Source organism: Ceratotherium simum, chromosome 5 (genome assembly GCF_057802395.1).
Source record: "Ceratotherium simum simum isolate JZ-2026a chromosome 5, ASM5780239v1, whole genome shotgun sequence".
Taxonomy (NCBI): Eukaryota; Metazoa; Chordata; class Mammalia; order Perissodactyla; family Rhinocerotidae; genus Ceratotherium; species Ceratotherium simum.
In genome coordinates this window covers 71,752,472-71,767,667 of record NC_141904.1, presented here as the reverse complement: position 1 = coordinate 71,767,667, position 15,196 = coordinate 71,752,472, and the positions used below count along the sequence as shown (strand labels likewise).

At 46.5% G+C, this 15,196-nt stretch overlaps 1 long non-coding RNA gene across 1 annotated transcript in view; it reads right to left on the bottom strand.

Annotated features, from left to right (window-relative positions):
* Window positions 1-13,891, bottom strand: part of LOC147917076 (uncharacterized) — a 323,483-nt gene extending 309,592 nt beyond the window's left edge. The window contains exon 1 of the long non-coding RNA XR_015552247.1: window positions 13,827-13,891. This is a non-coding gene — a long non-coding RNA (uncharacterized LOC147917076). The remainder of the gene's footprint in view (window positions 1-13,826) is intronic.
* Window positions 13,892-15,196: the final 1,305 nt, after the last annotated feature.

Here is a 15,196-nt window from a genome sequence, read left to right as displayed (position 1 = left end):
CATGAAAGCTGTTTATTTTTGAGGTTATGTATTTCCATAATGATTGAATTGTTTTTAACAGGATGTATTAAGATTTTTTAAAAATCTACTTCATAAAATTTTAGCTGTCATTTAAATTTAAGAATTCCACTGAGGACTGCTCTCCAAAAGAAAAAGAAAAAGGAGAAAGGTAGTTGGGAAAGATTGAGAGAGAGACAGAGAGAAACTAAGCCCCACTTTAATGCAGAATCTTAACCACTCTGAGCTCTAGAAGGATATTTTCAACCACCTGCATAGACTAGAGCTATCAAAGGCTAACTTTTTTAAGTTGGAAATAAACACAGCAACGCCCAGAAATATAAACAACCCTAAAGCCAGACGTATCGTCTCTCTCTAAATGCCTGTGGGAATTGTGTTCCTTCAACAGCCTCTCAACTCTCCATCATGAGGCTCATAGCTTCACCTTCAGTGAGTGTACCACAATCCGCTTTCCAGGACCATGGTTTGGCCGAGCCCCAAGCAGAGCTCACACCTCTTCAGTACAATTCCCCAGGACGACAGCGAATTCTCTCCCTAGGACTCTGGCGTTTCTCACTGCTCCGTCCTGAAGGAGGCCGGCAGGCTCTGTGGCCCAAACACTATTGCTCACATGGAAGTGTGCTTCTTGACATCTTTTTTCTCCCAATTATTCCCCCTTTAATTGCTCTTCATGCCATTGGATGCCATCAGCCCTTTGATGACAACTGGCCCTCACTTTGAGCGGCTACAGGGGACATCCCACTGCCATCTCCTCATGGCCATTTGTCGCATTTTCAGACAGGGCAGGAAGTTGTTATTTCATCCTGGACTAGTCATTCCCCTCACAAATTACCTCCCCGCGCCTTTCATCCAGGTTCCCGCTGTGTTACTGCTGTGACACGCTCACATCCTTCTGGTTGAGGTGGCGTTTCATGGTTTTCTTAGAAACCTTGGTTTGCTACAATTTATGCCTTGATTAAAAATGTGCTGTCGGGTGAAACATGCCATTCAGGGGAGGGTTCTTTGTTAATTAGTAAAACAAATCAGGTCAAATGTTTCTCATAAAGATTTTGCATGTCTGCAATTCTGAAATGGCTTAAATTTGGCTTCTTAAGTGATTTTTGTTCTATAAAGAATAGAGACCCAAGGAAATCTACTTTTTTTAGGCGAGTTCTAGAAGGATTGGCAAGAGATATTATTTTCCTTTGCATTAATATTAATTTTAGAAAATCATGCATCATGAAAATAATTATTTTTAAATAATATTTGATGTCAGTTTCTTTTGTTTGAATTTAAAACTAGCAACTACCTTTATGAGAGAGGCCATTTGACCCATCTTGTTCTTTGGGAAAGCTGTTCTTGGGGTCATCCATTCAACATGCCATAAAATTTAGATTCTTTCTGGACAAGCGGCCTTCAAACACAGGGTCGACTCTATTTATCTAAGTAATACCTCTTCACTTGTTCCTAAAATTGTCTGAGCAAGTTCCCCTCTCTTGTTACCTCTCAGTGAGAACAGGAGCTTACCTGACCATTCACTGCCACTCAGCCAGCACCGTGCTTGGCACAGAGTAGGTGTCAGAAAACACGTGTCACATTCATGAACTGACCCCGTGTGATTTCAGGAATGTTCTCTCTCTGTTCTTGATTGGCCTTTGATCGGGTGATGGCTTTCACTAGCCTTGAACTTGAGGGGCCAGACTGCGTCTTACTCATCTTTTTATTCTTAGAAACCAGCACAGAGGCCCTTAACACTTTTTAAAATTGTTCAACCTCCAACTACATGCTAAGCATTGTGGAAGATACAAAGATGAGATATGATTGCTGCCTTGCCATTTATTAATAAAAGTGATAAAAATAACTAATATTTGAATACATAATATGGAACCATGTCAATGCCTTATAAGTATTGCTTCATTGCTCTGCTTTCAGGCAGAGTTTTTATTCCCATTTTACAGACAAGGAAACTGAGGGTCTGAGAAGTTAAAGGATTCGCCCTGGTTATAACTGGCTTATCGCTAGGAAGGGGCAGGGCAAGGATGCTAACCCACTATAGTCAGGAATATTGGGCAGGACGAGGCACTGTATGGCTTCATGCCAAGCACCGTGGGAGGGCAGAGGAAAAGGACAGAACTGTAAGTCAGACTAGCAGAGATGGGGACTGTTTCAGCACAGCTCCTGTGGCTGCCAGTGACAGAAATAGAAATCCAACTCCACATGGCCTTAAAAAGAGAACAAGGAAATTTGTTGGCTCGTTAAATGGAAAAAGTCCAGGGGTTTGAACATGGCTGGATCCAGTAGCTCGCTGTTAGGGAGGCTGGTCTCTCGGTGTGTGTTCCACTTGCCTCCAGGTTCACTCAGCGCAGATGTCACCAGCTCCAGGCAGACATCCATCAGCTTAGCACCCCCAGCCAAAAGACGGGGCATCACGCCCAGGAACTCCAGCGAAGTCCTGAGCCACCGCTTATCCCTGATCCAGTCACTGCATGTGAGCTGACTTCAACTCTGACCACCATATTTATTTATCTGCCCACCCAGCACCATACAAAATAATGAAATATAACGCAAAAATTAAATTGAATGCAAAATTAAATTATATTAGTAAAAATAATTAAAATACAAATTAAATAGTGAAAATTAATAAATTATTTAAATTTAAGATAAGTAAAATTGCAAACAAATACATAAATGAATTTTTTAAAAATAAACTTTCAAAACCATGAGCAGCTCTATGGCAGGGTGGCTGTGAGATGGAGACTGAAAAGGGAGAGAAAGGCACTTGTAAACATTCTTTTTGCACGTCCCCAAGGCAAGAAGCACGAGTGAGCGCCCCCAAGTACAGTAGAAGCCCTGACGTCTAACTCGAAACGCTGGTAGTCGGTGAGTTGATCAAGAGTCTGTCCAAGTGAGGATGCAAGAAAAACAATAAATAATGCAGACATAGCAGTTTTTTAAATAAACTTGTTGTTTTGAAACGATTTTAGATGTACAGAAAAAAGTTTCAACAATAGGACAAAGAGTTCCCATCACCCGGTTTCCCCCATTATTAACATCTTACATTATCACGATATACTTGTCAAAACTAAACTCACACTGGGACGACTATTCCCTAAGCTCCAGACTGGATTTGGATTTGCCAGTTTTTCCACTAATGTCTTCTTTTCGTACCAGGATCCATTCCAGGCCACCACACTGTACTGAGCGTCAGGTCTCCCTGGTCTCCTCTGGTCTGTGACAGTTTCTCAGAGTTTCTGTGTTTTCATGACCGTGACAGTCTTGAGGAGTACTGGTCAAGTGTCCTATAGAATGTCCCCCATTGTGGATTTGACTGATGTTTTTCTCATAATTAGATTAGGGTCATATATATAACATTTTAACTTAAAACATATAGATGTACCACCATTAGCCAACACTTTGATGAATGATCAACACTTTTGAGGATGGGTTGCCATCTTTCTTGCATAAACCACACCCATAATGCACCATCTATGAATTTTGGTTTCAAGTTCTTTGAAGAAGCTCTATCAATTAGGAATACTTTGGGCTATAACTAACCACTGCGTAAGCAATGCAGACATTTAATTCTCTAATATATCAAATAGTCTGAAGATAGACATTCCTGCATTGATGCTGTAGATCTGTGATGTCATAAAACACCCGAGCCTCTTCTCTCTTTCCACCCTACTAGCCTTAAGTGTTGGCTTGTAGCCTCATGATCACAAAATGGTTGCTGCACCTCCAGATGTTACATCTACATTCAATGCAGGAAGAAGATGAAACAGTAGGGCCTAACACATCAGTTCCTTATATCAGGAAAGCAATTTTTCTCAGAACCACCCCTCTCCCCAGCACATTTTCACCTATTCTTCAGTCACAATTGGGTCACTGACACACCCAGCCCCAAAGAAAGCTGGAAATTCACGTACTTAGCTTTCCAGCCTCTACAGTAGAGGCAGCCTAGAAAGAAAGAGGTTAGAAACAGGTGTTAAGTTACCCTGTCAACAGTGTCTGCCAAACGAGAGAGAACCTACAAGCATTTCAAAGCTATCTGAATGCAGAATTCTAAATTTTAACAAAACTTTTTCAATATTTTATGGTTATCTTGCCCATATCTAATTCAACAGAAATTTTTTTGGCAAATTATCTTTCCAAAGCATTCATCTTAGTTTTCATAGAAATGATAACTTTGGCACTTTTATCTAATTGGACTACATGATATTCAATTTCGTTCATTTAATTATTATTTAATCCTTTTAATTGAGTTGATTTACTCCAAATTACAACACAACCAACAGAAACAAGCTTGGGAGCAAACTCAGTCTGCTGGACAAGCACTCAGCTCAGGGAGCAGATAAGGGCCGGGTGGGCAGGTGGGCACGCCCACAGCCTCACTGGGAGGGCTTCTCTGAGGGGATACGCATCATCCACTGGTGGGGAAGTCGATTAGGTGGGCTCCTCCGAACTGTCTGTCTGTCTCACGAGGGAGATGGAACAAACACAGAGGGGCATGAATGACAGAAGTGCTAAGGGCTGGCACAAAAACAGACCTGCCCAGGTGGAAGGGGACAGTGGATGCTGCGGGTACCAGCCACATCCTCTCGGATGCACGCAGTAGGACCACCGACAACCAGCGCCTGCATCTCCTTACGTGGGGCTTTCTCTGACTACCATGCCTTTCTCCTGCCCAGAGTGCTGGGAGGTCTCTCCTGGATCACCTTCCACGGATGGCTGGTGGGAGCTAGTGTATAAATTCCCCCAGCCCCCTTGCCCCTGGTAGGATAACTCTGGGGTGTGTGCTCTCCACGTTTCCCCAGAGATCCCTGCAGGACTTAGCTCCAGGTGCCCGCAGGGGTAACTGGCTAGATAACACAACCTGGATTGGCTCTCCCTGCCCTGTCCTACTTCTCAACTCCCCCTAAGATGTTTCTTGTGATTACCTCCCAAATAAACTACTTGCACTCAAATTCTTACCACAGGATCTACTTCTGAGAAATACTAAGTTAAGACCAAGAGTATTAATATTAGCTTCCATTCACTGAGGCTTTAAATATGTGCTTGGAATCGTGCCAGGCAGCTTACATGATTATCTCATTCATCTTCACAACAATTCTCCAATTGGAGATAATAAGGACTACTGTTATTATGGTCAGATAAAAAGCGGAGGCTCAGAGAGGTTAAGTAACTTGTTCAACAACACACAGCTAAAAAATGGCAGACATCAAAAGATGAATGATAAAGAAATTGTAGTATATACATAAAATGGAATATTATTCAGCCATAAAAAGGAATAAAGGACTGACACATGCTAAAACATGGATGAACGTCAAAAACATCATGCTAAGTGAAAAAAGTCAAACACAAAAGGTTGCACATAGTACAATTCCATTTATACAAAATACCCGGAACAGATGAATCCATAGAGAGAGCTCAAATAGGTGGTTGCCATGGGCTGGGGGGAGGGAGGGACTGGAGAGAAACTGTTTACTGGGCACAAAGTTTACTTTGGAATGATGGAAACGTTTTGAAACTAGATAGAGGCAGTGGTTGCAAATCAAACCATTGTCAACAAACTAAATGCCACTGAATTGTTCACTTTAAAATGGTTAATTTTATGATATATGAATTTCCCCTCAATAATTGTTTTTTAAGGCAGAGCTGGGAGTTTAAACCAGGTCCAAGAAGCTCCTACATCAGAAATTCTCAGTGTGGTCCCAGGACCAGGAGCAGCACCTGGGAGCTGGGTAGAAATGCACACCCTCAGGCCCCACCCCAGACCTCCAGAGTCAGAAGTTCTGGGGCTGGCCCAGCAATCTAGGTTTTTAACAAGCCCTGCAGGGGATTCAGAAATGCTACAGTTTGGGGACCACTGCTTTCTCCCAGAAATCAAAACAAGTCTTATTCTCAGCAATACTCAGCCAATCTCAGTCCAAACACCTCACATGAAAATGAAATATTTGCTGGATTCACTGAAATTAGGACTTCAAGGGCCTGTGCGAGTGAGGGTTTGTGTGTGTTTCAGTCATCACGCACCCAATCAGGGGGTCCTTTCTTTCAAGGTGAGTGGATACTCTCCAAAGCACAGACGAGAGCTGGGCTCATGGCCCTGGCAGGAGGTGCCCCGGCCGGCCCTGCATGTCCATCGTCATCGCACTGTGGGAGGCTTGGGGCGGGCTGGGACATGTGCTCACCAGATCAGCTGAGACCAAATCAGTGAATGTTTCCCCAAGAAAAACCAGGAGGAGGTTCCAGGGCCAGGCCAGAACTAACGCTCGTAAATATCCCCTCGATTGCTGGGCCAGCCCCAGGAGTTCCGGATCTGTCCCTTTTTCAGTACCAGCAAAGCAAACCCAGTGAATTTACTAACAAAAGCAGTTAGGTATAGAATCAAAATTATGTTCATTTATATACTAGGTTTAGACTTTTAGTTCAATTCCAGGGACAAACCTCTTGAAAGCAGTTCATTCTGAAAACGAATTCCTAATGAAACAGCCAAAATAACCTAACCTAACACACAGGGTTCTCTTTCCAGTGTTCTATGGAACGTTAGTTCCTGAAGATGTTAACAGAAATGTCTGGAAAAAGGGTGTGTGGTCAAGTGACCTTGAGAAACGGTACTTCCTCCACTCACCTTTTGGAGACTCACAACATACATCAGCATATTAAAGGCTCTGAGAAGTCCTGCAGCACAAAACTCTGCTTAAATGTGTGTATTCCAGGCTGTCACAAACCCCAAACTTATGTAAAAGGTGGCAGAGCACAGTGGTTACCGACAAGCCCTAGAACCAGTGTCTGGGTTCATATCCTGACTCAGCCACTAGCTGTGTGACCTCAGGGAAGTGAGTCACTCTCTCTGTGTTTCAGTTTCTTCATCGACAGATGCAGAGGAAAACTGACCAAATTCACTGAGATTTTATGAGGAGTGGCTGAGCGAACAGAGAGAAAGCAAATGTATCGGTGCCTTACACCACTTAGCATGTAGTCAGTAAATGTTCGATGTGTGTACACACACACACAGTTTTTAACTCCTTAATTAGTTCAATACAACATCTTGCAGAACCCTAGTTCCATTGGGTACAATTTAGGAGAATTATGAGATATGACCTTCCCCTCACCTAGAAAGCAAAGGGCACTGAGGTTTTCCCCGATGAACAAGAGAAAGCTCTGAACCACTTGTCACTTTAAGTGACAAATGCAATGCTGGCCAGTGAGTGTGAATTCGTAATTCTGGTTGGAGCCCTTCACCTATGTGCCCGTTCTTCCTGTTTTCCAAATGCGCAGAGAGAAGCAAAGAGAGGAAATTAAGGAGAAAGACTTCCAAGGACAACTATGAATCTAACACGTCAGGGCACAGAGAACGAGGCACGGGGCATCTCCGAAGTTTGTCCACAGCCAGTGTGATGGGACGAACTCCCAGAGATCTGGCCGCGACACAGCAGCAAAGCTCTGTCCCTCGGCCGTGAGCAACAGGAGAGGCTAAGGAGAAAATCAACATCCCTGCTCCGGCCACAGGAGGCTCCCTCTCCAGGGGCCAGAGGGAACCATGTCCTTTCAGGCCACCACGCTGGTGCAGTTCACGCCCTCTCACCACGGAGGCTGCTGCCCCTCAACCCCGAGGTCCACATTTTCACTTTCTACTCTCCAGGTTTTTACGTCTGAAGACTGCTGCTTCCAAAATAAGCAGAAAAGAGGAAACAATAAGGAATTTTCCCAATTCTACAGCGTAAGAAAACTAAGTAATGCTTACAAGCATCTCATGACGCTCATGAACTTCTCATATTTATTCGAGAAACCTTTCTCGAACCTTTGTCATGTGTTAGTGCCATCCCAGGACTGGGATTATGGCAGAGAGCAAAACAGACAACGTCCCTGTTTTCCTGGAGCTTTCAAATGACCAACTCTGGGCTCTGTGTTAGCCAGGGAGGGATGGGTGGGAGCTGGGTGAATAGTCATCATTGAACGATTACTATGCGCTAGCCCTGGGCTAAGCACTTTACATCCATTAACTTATTTGCTCTTCACAGCAACCCTGGGCGGACATTACTACCTTCTCCATTTAATAGATGTGAATTGAGACTCAGAGAGGTATTGCCACTTGCCCAAAGTCACACAGCTGGTGGAGAGCGGCGCTGGGCGGGGACTGATCTTAGGCAGTCTGACTCCAGAGCCCACATTCACCCACACTACAGCTTTCAAGAGAGAACGACATATGGAAACATCTTACCTTCGCTTCTTTCCCTTTTTTCCCCCCAAATAAGAATAGCCTTAGTGTTCTGATTCCAAAAATGATATAAGAAGTAACAACATTCTCTGAATTATTTTATATTCTTGAAATGATCATGTATTGTCAGGGAAAATTTTTTTATTATTTTTTTCTCAAAACAAGGATAAATGCCAGTTATATAAACTCAGACAATACAAAAAGGTATTTGTACCATTCATTTAACAAAGCTCTGAGCAACTGCTGCATGGGACACACAGAGGAAGGTGACTGACACCACGCCCACCTTCCTGGGATTGATAATCTGGCAGGGGAGAAGGACTGCGCATGTCACAGGGCAGCCTGGCCTGAGGGATTCAGGGGGGAAGGTTCTCCAAGGAAATGAAGACTGAGCTGCTAAAGGAAGGAGAAGCAGCAAAGCCTATGTGGGTGGGCCATCAGGGAAGAAGATTCCCAGCAAAGGAAAGAGCCTGTGCAAAGGCCCTGAGACAGGAAGGGACAAAGCTGGTTGGAGGAAAGGAGAGACAGCCATCGAGCTCTGAGAGAGAGCAGATCAGGTTGGCGAGATGGGGACGGGTCACACAACACAAGGCCTTGTGAGCAGGTCACGTGAGGTCTAGAAAGCTTCATCCTCAGAACAGTGGGCACTACTGAAGAGTTTTAAACAAGAGAATGAAAGTATAAATCACCCGAATCGCACCATCCAGACATGACAGCTGTTAATATTTTGCCGTGGATCCTTCAAAATTTTTTTCTAGGAACCTATACTCACCAGCATAGAACTACAAGCTGTTCCGGTGCAGCACCAGTCTACACAGTCTCTTTTCTAGTCTGCTTTTTCCTCTTAACAATAATGGTGGTCATCATTTTAGGCCAATGAATGTGGCCCTCGGTCATTATTTTAATGGCTCCCTGGCATTCCATCCTATTAAGAGATCAAAATTTAGTCAGCCAGCATCTGTTGATAAACAGCTAAGTTGTTTCCATTTTCCTCCATTGGTGGACAAACCACAACGACCATCCTGGCACAAGCATCACACAGGAGTTTTCCTTCAAACTCCACGTAGCTGAATTCTCTTTCCCTTGACTCTTCAGTTGTCCCCGAGGCCTGCTTGCCCTTGATCTGCAGGTTTGGTGTCTGAGTGCCAGTTAGGTTAACAAAGATGTACGGCTTGATTTGGCAAGGGGGAAGATGGCAGATTCTACCCTGATCCAAACCAGATGGAGGAACTCGGGCAGAGAGCGAGAATAGAGAGGGAATTGGCAGCTGGCTCCTCCTTTGGGAATAAGGGAGGCCAGTAAGGATGAACTAAATGTTTAAAAAAAAGGTGAAATGAGCTGGAATCCAGCCACAGGCTCATCTTGCATCCGACAGGGGCACGTATGTCTGGGAGCTGGACTCTAACGGGAGACTGTCCAGGGGATCCACAGTGTAGGGGTGAGGAGCATGGGGTCCACAGGCCCGGCCCATCTCACCCACCGTGGCCTGCCTCTCTCCCCCTCGCTCACTGTGCTCCAGACTCCCTGGCCTCCTGTCTCTTCCCCAACCCGGCCAAGCCTGTCCCATCCCAGGACCTCTGCACTGTCTGGGCCCTCCTTCTGGACTGTTCTTGCCACATCTTCTCATGGATGGAAACTTCTCATCACTCAGGTCTCACTCTACTGTCCCTCTTGCTTCACCAAACATCCTATTTAAAATGGTCCTTCTTCCTTGAACCCCCATCACTGTCAAATCTCCCTCTTTATATCCTTCAGAGGGCCCATCAAAAGTATCTTCTTCTTTATTTTGTTTACTTGTTTACAGACTGCCATCCCTTCCTAGAGTGGAAGCTCTGTGAGGACAGGGATCTCATCTTCCTTATTCCTTACTGTAGCCCCATCACCTAGCGCACTGCCTGGGACAAAGGACACGCAATACACGTCTGATCAACAAATGAATGAGTGCAGTCATACAGAACCAGGTTCAAATTCCAGCTCTGCTACTATATGACCCTGACTAAATATTCCACTATTCTAAGCCAGTTCCTTATTTTTAAAATGGGTGTGATAAAAACTCCCACTTCCTTTGACTGTCATGAAGATTAAGCAGGATGATCCCATGAAGCTGAAAGCCCACCACAGCAAGGGTCGGCGCTGGGGAAGTGGAGAAGAGAACTCTTTCCAGAGGAAACCCAGCCACGTCAGGCACCGTCGCCACCTTCAGTTCTTCCCCAGGCTTCCAAAGCCGTAATTTTACCCAGAACAGTACAGCACAGGTCTCTTTATGGCTGCAGCAGACAGTTGAAGATAATCATCAAACAGGTTCTGGGAACCAAAATGTTATTAATTGTCACTTGTTTACAACTCGGCTCAAAGATCATTTTTTAACAATTAATAGGGCCTCCAAGGCAGGCTCTGACTTACTTATTAAGGCAGGAAACAAGCCCCTATGCTCTGTTCAGTTAGAGCAGTAAATGCCAATGATTACAGCCAAACTGGTCCACACCCACAAGCTGACCGGTAGTATTAATTGTTGACAGAGCTTAATATTTGCATTATTAGACGTGTTTCTCCTTGAATTCCCAGCAAGAAACCTCTCGCTTTATCTCATTAGCTGCTCCACGTGTGGAGGGGAGGTGACAACTCCTATACCGCACAGGGTTGGTAGCAACCAGGCCTCCCTTTTCTCTAGAACAGAAAGGAGGAACCAGGTAGTTTTCAAAGCATAGTGCTCCTTCTGCTGGTCATTCTTCAAACTGCAACCCCAGTATCCACACCACCCCTTCCCCCAGAGCCCGCTCCCAGGGAACGATGGGAATTGGCCTGGGGACACACAGACGATCTTTCACTCCAACTGAATGAAGGATAACCCCCTCGCACACGTGACTTTTATTAAGTTACAGGTGGGAGGAGGGAGGGTAATGGGTACAGACTCTTAAAGTCTTGGGAATTAAGGCTTATGCCAAAATGAAGCCACACCTCAAATCCTTTGCTGTGGATTTCAAAGCAAACTTGAACCCGGAGGGGAAGGGGGTGTGGAGGGAGTGCTCGGGTTTGTTTATGCTGAGCAAGAAAGGGCTTCCTGTTCCTAAGAAGTCAGGATCTGAGTGCTCAGAGCTTCCTCAGGCTGCCAACGTTTCTTAGGCAATCCCCTTTGATGGTGCAAATTTATGGAAATACACGGAGGTGATTTCCCTGGATATCCACTGGGCAGAGAATGAAGGGAAATTGAGGCTTGGGGCAGAAAGTGGGGATGGATCCTGCCAGCCTGAGACAGATGGCAACTGTGGGATGCTTGTCTGGACCCCAAAGGCACATCGCAGATCATTTGACTATGGGGGTGCGGTGGAGAGGGGGTGCCCGTGCTGCTGGAAATCAGATCGCTGGAGAAACCACATCAAGTTCACTCCTCTCAACAACTGTTTTTTAATTTGTAGAAGAAACCAGTCTCCTTCCCTCTTTCTTGATACAAGTGGAGTTTGCTGCTGCCAAAGTCAAAAAATGCCTAACTCTCCCTCTTACCCTGTTCTGAATAACAGCTAGACTCCTTCCAACTGCCCATCATTCCTGCCGATCAGAATAACCCCTTGTTCATCATAAGTGACCCAAAACTAGACGCTACGCTGAAGCCCGACGGGAGAACAACTGAATAAATTACGTATTCCACACTGTGGAATATTACACACCATTAGAAAGAACGCACATAAACCACATCCATGGACCTGGAGGGATGGCGGTCTAGATTGTTGAGGGAGAAAACCTGTCGAGTTCTGTGCAGGACACCTTGCAAGTGGGCATCTATGTTGTAATGTGCTTGTATGAACAAGAGAAGGCAACACTCCAAATAGCTAACATGGGCTACCTTAAGGGGTGGGATGGGAGGGAGAAGACGCATTTTCTTTCTACCCTGGGTATCATTAGTCTGTTGAGAAGACGATCCAGTCCATCTGTGGGCACCTTTCCCGTGTCAGGTGGATCCCAAAGGCTCCTCCTCGAAGCCTTTCCCTCTCTCTCCATAATCAGGCACCCTCTCTCCCACCTGTATTCCCCCATGGAGCTTTGCTGTCAGTTTTCTTTGGCATGTGGCCTATGGCATATTTTGTCACCCATACACTTATCTGCCCCTAGATTTTGAGCATTTGCAAGACAGGGAAGGAGCATCATCTTTAGAGTCCCTGACCTAGGCCAGCCTGGCATGCAATGGGCACTCAATAAATGCTTTACAAAGCTCGGGAATGGGAAGAATCATTTAATAAATGATCTGGGGATAAATTGCTAACAACTGGGGGAAATGAATGGTTTAGAACCATGTGCCCAAATCAAACTCAAGGTGAATTAAAGAAGTCAGTTTAAAGAACCAAACAGTCTATTGAAAGGATTCTCAAACTTCAGGGGGCATCAGAATCACCTGGAGGGCTTGTTATAACACGGATTTGGGGCCCCAGCCCCTGGGTTTCTGATTTTGTAGGTCTGCGGTGGGACCTGAGCTCTTGCATTTCTAACAGGCTCCCAAGTGATTCTGATGCTGCTGGTCCAGAGACACACACTGAGAACAGCTGGTCGATGATCTTAGGGTAGAGTACTCCGTTTTAAGCAAAGGAAGAAATTACAAGCAGAAAAGTGAGATTGGACCAACGGTTCCTAGACTTGGTTGCCCATCAGAATTATGCCCCACCTCCAGGTTACTGAAATATATATTCCCGGGCCCATCACCATTGGGAGCTGAGGATGGAGCCCAAGACTCTGCATTTTTGAACAAATTCTCCCAGGCGAGTCTAAGGCGCAGCCAGGGTTGGGAACTACTGGATTTACCTGTACATAATTTAAAACCTTCTAGGATAAAAAATAACACTAGAAGATAAATGAAAAAACAAAGGAATAGAATTTGCATGGAATGTAGTAGAAGACTGAGTGACTCTGCTATCTAAAGAGCTTGTTCAAATGTTTAAGAAAAACTTCGAAGCCCCAGTAGTTAAATAGGAAAAGACCTGAAAATTAGCAGCCACCAGAGCAATTACCCATCAGTCCCCTCTGGAAGCCTCTGGCACTTTCTGCAGATAACTTATCAAATAATTCCCAGTGCTCCCCTCGAATGGCCCTGCATGCACCCAGAGGGAAGGTTTCAGAGCCGAGGGGCTCTTCACTGGCTTGCTTCCACACACCCTGCCTCTGCACTTCCAGAAGCCACTGGAAGAGAGATGTCAATAGCAACCGTGACCTAACAGCATCAGTAGCAGCCGCCCTAGCAAGTTCCCGCTCTGAGCCAGGAAAGGACCAAAGCCACTGAACGCCTGTGAGGATGTACTTCTACTTTACAGGAGGAAACGACTCAGAAAGGTCTCAACAGCAACAGTGGCAGAAACAAAAGGAAGTTTGAGTCTCACCCCACTGCCGTTCTTTAAGAATGACATTTTCTCCTCTATGTGAAATACAAAGCAAGTGCAGCTTCAGGACCCACCCCGCGAGCCCCTGAATGCCCCCCAAGTCAGCACTTATAAAACCTACATGGATGCCACTCACTGGGCCCCAGCCATGAGCCTCTCACTTCACCCTCATAATGAAGCCGGGAGATGGTACAGTTAACCCATTTCACAGACATGGAGAGCAAAATCAGAAGAGGGAGGCGATTTACCTGAGGTCGCACTCGACGGGGTTTTTCTCCCCGTTTGAAGAGTCCAGGCTGCGTTTTCTTTTGTTTGTTTTCCAAAATAAAAGTTGCGGCTTCAGGCGCAGGTGGATCTAGTTCCCGATCTGGAGCGCCCCCGCTCCACCCCGCTCCAGCGAACCCCCATGCGGCCCCACAGTCCGGGCTCCGGCCGCGGGGGGGCAGCAGGGAGCGGGCTGAGGCGAGGCCGGGTCACGGCCCGGTCGTGGCGAGGGGCATGCCGGGTAGCCAGCCCCTCAGCCTCGGGGAAGAGGGGCCCCTGCGCTGCCCAGCTGCCCTCCTTCAGGGCTGTGCGGCAGGGCGGGAGCGGGTGGAAGCAGAGGGCAGAAGGGCGGCAGAGGAACAGCCCACTCTCCACAGACCCTAGGGGCTGCCTCGGGCGGGTGCAGCTCATCACTCACACCATGAATGGTTTTTAGCATAAGCATATCCCAGATAGTGCATGGGACGTACTTATACTAAAAAAGTTATTCACTGCGTATCTGAAATGCAGATTGAACTGGACATCCGGTACTTTACCTGGCAGCCCTATTTTCCTGCCTGCCAAGCCTCGGGGCCTAGAACTAGGCTTTATGGACTGGCTGGAGGCCCCTGTAACAGCCTCCGACAGCAGCCACCGCTGTCCCCTCAGTTGATGAGCAGAGCTGCTCTGGGTCACGGCAAGCGCTGTGCTAAGCACTTGACGTTTCCATTATGATCTCTTCCTTGACCCCTAAGTTACTTAGAAATAGTTTTACATTTCCAAACACGTGAGGGCATTTTCGGTTTGTTTTTAATTATTAATTTCTGACTTGACCGCACGCTGGCGCCAGGGCTGGCGCTGCTCTGCTCTGCCTCGTTCCGCCACTCGGGCTGCCCTGGAGGGCTTAGTTCTGCTCCTCAGGTGGAAGTTGTGGGCTCAGAGCCCAGACAGGCCAGGGGCACCCCCTTTCTCCTTCTCTTGCCTCCCGTCTTGAGGAGCAGAAATAACCCCTCCCCGTCCCCACATGGCAGGCACACGCCAAGCACAGGGAAGTCGGGACCCAAGCTCCTCTGGAGCGCGTGCGCGGCTCGTTTCCAGGCGTTCCCCCAATTGCTGGAGAGGAAAGGTGGAAGGCGCCCTGGAGACGCCCTGGCCCAGTGGTTCTCTCGCTGTCTGGGGATCAGAATCCGTGGGACCCTTATTTAAAACTCAGGTTCCCAGGACCCCCCACCAGAGCCTCAGAACCCCCAGGCTGGGGCCGGGCACATACATTCAAAGCTCTCCAGGTGGGTCTGATGCCCACGCCTGGGTAAAAACCGCTGCTCTGGTCTAACCCCTGCGTCATAGAGCTGGGAAACTTAGACCCAGGGGGGCA